Here is a 6,358-nt window from a genome sequence, read left to right on the forward strand (position 1 = left end):
GGGGATGGTCTTGATCCCTGCCTCCTGTACAATGTCACAAACCTCATCCATAGTTCATCAGGCACTCTGTCTATCACATCTAATCCCTTGAATCTATTTCTCACTTCTACTGTATAATCGTAAGGGATTTGACTTAGGTCATACCTGAATGGTCTAATGATTTTCCCTACTTTCTTCAATTTAAGTCTGAATTTGGCAATAAGGAGTTCATAATCTGAGCCACAGTCAGCTTCCCGTCTTGTTTTTGCTGACTGTATAGAGCTTCTCCATCTTTAGCTGCAAAGAATATAATCAATCTGATTTCAGTATTGACCATCTGGTGATGTCCATGTGTAGAGTCTTCTCTTGCGTTGTTGGAAGAGGGATTTTGCTATGACTCAGCTTTCTTTATAGTCCAACTCTCACATTCATACATGACTACTGGAAGGAGGACAGAAACAGAACCTTGTGCACACCAGGACCCAGGAGAAAGAAGCAGGGACCCCACAAGAGACAAGGACCTCACAAGTGCCCAGAAGAGGTGTGGGTTGGTGGTGGCCTGCTGCAGGGTTGGGGGCACTGAGTGTAGCAGTGCTTGCATGGGACCTTTTGAAGGAGGTTGCCATTATCTTTATTACCTCCACCATAGTTTGAGTGAGTGAGAGAGTGAGTGAGTGAAGTCACTCAGTCGTGTCCGACTCTTTGCGACCCCATGGACTGTAGCCTACCAGGCTCCTCTGTCCGTGGGATTTTCCAGGCAACAGTCCTGGAGTGGATTGCCATTTCCTTCTCCAGGGGATCTTCCCAACCCAGGGATCAAACCTGGGTCTCCCACATTGTAGACAGACGCTTTACCATATGAGCCACCAGGGAAGTCAAAGGAAAGGGGAGACAAAAAGCCTACAGCACCCAGTATTCCCAGGCGGTCTCCCATCCAAGTCCTAAGCAGGCCCGACCCTGCTTAGCTTCCCAGATCAGAGGAGACGGGGCACATTCAGGGTGCTATAGCTGTAAATAACAAGGAGGGGAACACAGCCCTACCCATCAATAGAAAATTGGATTAAAGATTTACTGAGCATGGCCCCGCCCATCAGAACAAGACCCAGTTTTCCCTTCAGTCAGTCTCTCCTATCAGGAAGCTTCCATAAGCCTCTTATCCTTCTCCATCAGAGGGCAGACAGACTGAAAACCACAATCACAGAAAACTAACTAATCTGATCATGGACTTTGAAACTTTCACATGGACCATGAAAGTGAAAGTGAAAGTGAAGTTGCTTAGTCGTGTCCAACTCTTTGCGACCCCATGGACACCAGGCTCCTCCGTCCATGGGATTTTCTAGGCAAGAGTACTTGAGTGGGTTGCCTTTTCTTTCTCCAGGGAACTTCCTGTCCCAGGGATCAAACCCAGGTCTCCCACATTGTAGACAGACGCTTTACCATCTGAGCAATCTGATCACATGGACCATAGCCTTGTCTAACTCAATGAAACTATGAGCCATGTGGTATAGGGCTGCCCAAGAAGGACAGGTCATGGTGGAGAGTTCTGACAAAACGTGGTCCACTGGAGAAGGGAATGGCAAACCACTTCAGTATTCTTGCCTTGGGAACCCCATGAACAACAGTTGTTGAATTTGTATGGAGAAGGTAAAAAAATATAACACCAGTAGTTTATTTCCTCCTGGCACTTAAGAGAGAGATTAAAAAATGTCTGACACTTACAGCCTATTTCCTCCATTTGGAGACCCCTGGCCTTCCTGCGTGTTACCCTCTCACCAACCAGCATCAGCATTCATCTTCCATTTACTCTTTCTCCCCAGAGTGGCTCTCATGTGTGTTATGGATCTCCCCTCTTTCCAAGGCAAGTTTGGGATGGGGCAGTTCATGGGCTGGGGGCTACAGACTCGATGTTGCCATAAAGATCCCTCTCCCCTGCACTGGCATTGGCTCTGCTCCTATGGGAGGAGAGTTAGAGGACATCATGATGAGAATAACAAGAAGGAGGATGTGGAAAAAGCTGTTCCAAGAAGCCCAATGTGAGCAAAATATGGGGTATAGACTCCAAGATGCACAAACATGAAGGTTGGGACTGGTGGGGCGGGGGGGTGGCTGATGAAATTAGGAGTCTCTCCGTAGATATCGAAAATAATGGCCAAACAGTTCATGACCTGGGTTTTCTAACAGCCTGCAATCTCTTACCAATTAAGTTCCCCAGTGGAGAATGGCAGCTCTATCAGAACTAACAGAGAGCTGCTGTTTTCTTTCTCACTGTCTGACAAGGGCTCCCAGGCCTTCTGAGCCGCCCGCCCCTGCAGGGAACGGCAAAGTTGTGACTCACATCAGGAATGATCAGGGCAAGGTGCTAGAACTGTAAGCATCCTGTCACAAAAGCATTTTCAAGGAGAGGGTGACAGATGGAGTGGAATGGCCCCAAGCAACAAGAAGGGCTTCCTCCCAGTTCTGGCAGCATAAATATACAGCTCTATCGGCCTGTCTCACTAAGAAAAAGACAACACAGAATCCTGCCAGAAACCTTTTACTGTGTCTAAGCCTCTGGGAGCTGTGTGTACACATTTTTCTATTTGCCTTTCTGCTGTAAAATCATGCCTCTATTTTTAGCAAAGTACGTCCACAGAGTGAAATCAAAGTGTTCTAAGTAGCTTTTATTAAAAAAATAAAAATGTTGGGCCTAGTGCTCAAAACACTACTACTGCTTAGAGGAAGGTATTTTCAACTTCCAAAGATTTTTTTCTGATATTTATTTCCGTGTTTTTATGTGACATACAATCCTGCTATTTCTTGATTAATCAATACTCTAGAGTATCGTGTTAACTAAGGAAGGTGAGAACTCATTCTCTCCATCACCCCCATGTGCCACCTCCCCGGGTCCTCCCCTCCCAACAGAGTTTACATTATCTACATGGGGCACAAATGTTCCCCATGCCTGGAGTGAGAGTGCCTCACTTCTCACACAATCTTTATGGGTTTTTTCCCAGAAACTAAAAATTGTCTTCGGTTTTCACTTGCTTAGTGTTCCAAGTACTTCTTAGCAAAAGTTTTTAAGAATTTGAACACATGTGTTAAATACTTGAAAACTTTCCCCAGTATTCAGAGTTTTTTCTCCTAGAGACTTTTGAGACTTCCCCACTTCTCTCCTGTTTTGAGTCCTCTGTTTCAAGAATTCCATTTCATCTGGTTTTCTTCCTTATTTTACTGAAGTTCATTATCCAGTAATTTTCAAAGACAGAGTTCAGGGGAAAGATAGATAGATAGATAATAGATTATAGATACAGAGAAATATGATAGGTGAACAGACTATATAGATAGATGAATATATAGATAATAGAGCTTCCCTGGTAATTCAGATCATAAAGAATCTGCCTACAATACAGGGGACCCAGGTGCGACCTCTGGGCCAGGAACAGACTATATAGAGAGGTAAGTAGATAGGTAATTACTGGCTTTCTGGATGATGGATGGACGGATGGATAGGTTGACAATTGATTGATCAGTAGATGAGAGGTGGATGTACAGATAGATAGGTCTTGCTTTCATGTCTAAAATAGCTATATTCTACCTTCCCTCTTGACCAATAGTTAGTAATGATTTTTTCATAGCATGCTGTTTTTTTAATCTATAGATGCAATTCAATCTTTAATTTATAAGAATATTAACTCTTATTCTTCAGTCCTCTTTTAGCTCCCTGGTAATTTTTTCTTCTGCATATTTGCTTTCTGGTTTTTCTCTCTGAGTCTCAGGCTTTGATGTGGACAATCTCTCTCCAATATCTGTGACGCTTGGCTGTCTGTTCATATCTCAAAGGAAAGCATTGAAGGGCTGGATGTGATTTGGGAAGATGGGAGCTGGACAGGGGGCTTGCACACTGATGCCGTGAGATGATCCAGATGCAACCGTGAGATAGTCATGTGCCAATACCTGGTGGGATTTTGTCTGAGAATGTCTCACCTTCTCCCGGGGTGAGCACATGTGGGCCTGGCTGCTCTCTCTGTGAAAGCAAAACCAGGAAAGGAAGCTGAGGACGCAGAGTCCTGTAGGCTGATATTCACTAGATATCAGCCTCATAGCACTCTCCAGCCCTCTGCCAGGGCTGGTGTCCCTGACATGGGGACTCTCCGTACTTTCAGCTGGAGAACTCTTCACCACATTATAAGCTGAATTGTGTGTCCCTCGAATTCATACATTGAAGTCCTAAACCCCAGCACCTCAGGATGTGACGCTATTTGGAGATAGTCTCCTTGTGAATGCAATTAGTTAAAATGGGGAATTAAGATGGGCCCCAATTCTGTATGACTAATGTTCTTATAAAAACTTGGGCACAGACATTCTCATGAGGAATATACCCTGTGAAGTTTGGAGTTATGCTGCCACAAGCCAAGGAACTACCAGCAGTTGGAGAGAGGCCTGGGACAGATTCTTCCTGTGCTTTGGGAGGGATCCTGGCCCTGCCAACACATGGTGTCATCATTTGGCCTCCTGAGTTGTGAAAAAGCACATTTCTGTTGTTCTCAGCTACCTGCTCTGTGGCCCTCTGTTATATAGCAGCCCCAGGAAACTAATACCTCCCCATTTGGGTAATGGTGGGCAGAGTAACCCCTTGCTGTACAGACTGGGAGAGGAACATGAGATGCTAGAGGCTCTCTCTGTAGATGCTCACCCCATCCCTGCTGGGGGCCGTTCCAACTCCCTCCGCCCCCCACCCAGCCTCTCCAGCCCCCAGCCCCTCCAGCTCTCCCAGTCCTTCCAGGCCCTCCAGTTCCCCCAGTCCCTCCAGCCCCTCCAGCTCCCGCAGCCCCTCCAGTCATCCAACCCCTCCAGCCCTGTGCCCCATTGCCCTTCAGACTGCTTGGCTCTTCCCAGTAGGGTGGCCAGAAAGACAACCACTTTTTGTCAGTACCCACTCAGCTGAGTCACCACAACATATGTGAGGACACTTAATCCCTGGCTTCAACCTGCTCTCTTTTTCCCTATGAGGTGATAGGGTTTCCTTTCCTGTCATTTTAGTGGAGCGAGAGGAGAGAAGGGAGGCCTGAGTATGGTCAGCTTTCTATCCTGACCACTAGCCCCTCTGGGTCTTTGTACAGCATAGCATTCCACAGCTATTCGTGAGTAGTTCTTCTAGTTCTCTATCTGGATGGGCCAGACGTCTTCCCTGAGACTGCCAAAAGTGTTATGAATAAAAATGTCACCTTCTTATAGAAGGAAAGGCAATCTCTTAACTAATAATAATAATAATACTGTGGACAACACTTTTTGGTTACTGTGGTGAATTTAACATAACCCCACAAATTCTGGGACAGTTGTACCTCCAGAACTTAGCACCTCTCTCCTCTGGACCCTGGGCTGGACTGAGTGACTCTCTTGTAAGAAAAATACGGAAAAGGAAAAACAGTCACTTAACCATTGAGAAACTTGGGAGATGCTGACTTAACCAACAGACCCAGGTGAGCATCACCAGAGAGGAAGCTATCTGAGGCCCTACATGCCCTGATGATGAGAACAGCACAGCAGCTCATGATATTCTGCATAGAAATCCCTAACTACAACCTAATCTCGGAAAAGCATCAAACTTGGTGAGTGGGGGAGAGAAATTCTACAAAATAACTGACCAGCACTCTTCAAAATTTATCAAAATTGTAAAAGATAAGGATTCACGGAGGGGTCATTGCACACTGGAGGGAACCAAAGAGACAGGACATCTTAAGGTACCCTGGGGCCCTGGATTGAGTCTCAGTGGAAAAGGGGTTCTGTGGTTTAATCAGCAGTATTTTACCAATAATCATTTCTCGGTTTGGACCAATGTTTCTAAGTTTCGACCAATGGACTCTGGTTTTGTAAGATGTTAACACAAAAGGAAACCAAGTGGACTGTATATGCAAATTTTATCCTTGCAGCTATTCTGGAAATCCAAAATGCTTTCAAAGCAAAAGTTTAGAAAAGAGAAATGAAAAGCAGAACATGACCCTGCCCGTATCTTTCACAGTTGCTTGTCCCTGGACAGACCCAGCGTAGTCCCCTTCCTTGCTCCCTCTTCCGGCCACCCCTCCATCCCCATGGTGGGCTCCTCTTCTCTGGGGTCCAGCACCCCCGACATTCCTGCTCCTTCCAGTGCTTCCAGGCACACCCTCCATACCTTGTCACCACCTCTACACCCAGGAAAGGAATGTTTGCATACACAACCCCTGGACTTCTCACAGTATACTGACCAGCCCTCAGGCCTCCACATCCCGGACACACTGCATTGTTCTCACTGCAGTCCTTCCAGCCGCCCTCTGCCCTCTGCAGTGGGAACAGTCACAGGTAAGTGTTCCTCTTGTCACCATCTTTCCCCCACAGCTCCTGCTTCAGGGTCCCAGGTATTCAC

The 6,358-nt window shown here is 46.2% G+C and overlaps 1 pseudogene; it reads right to left on the reverse strand.

Annotated features, from left to right (window-relative positions):
• Positions 1 to 876: 876 nt before the first annotated feature.
• Positions 877 to 995, reverse strand: LOC113897990 (annotated as a pseudogene).
• Positions 996 to 6,358: the final 5,363 nt, after the last annotated feature.

This window comes from Bos indicus x Bos taurus, chromosome 8 (genome assembly GCF_003369695.1).
Source record: "Bos indicus x Bos taurus breed Angus x Brahman F1 hybrid chromosome 8, Bos_hybrid_MaternalHap_v2.0, whole genome shotgun sequence".
NCBI classification, from domain to species: Eukaryota; Metazoa; Chordata; class Mammalia; order Artiodactyla; family Bovidae; genus Bos; species Bos indicus x Bos taurus.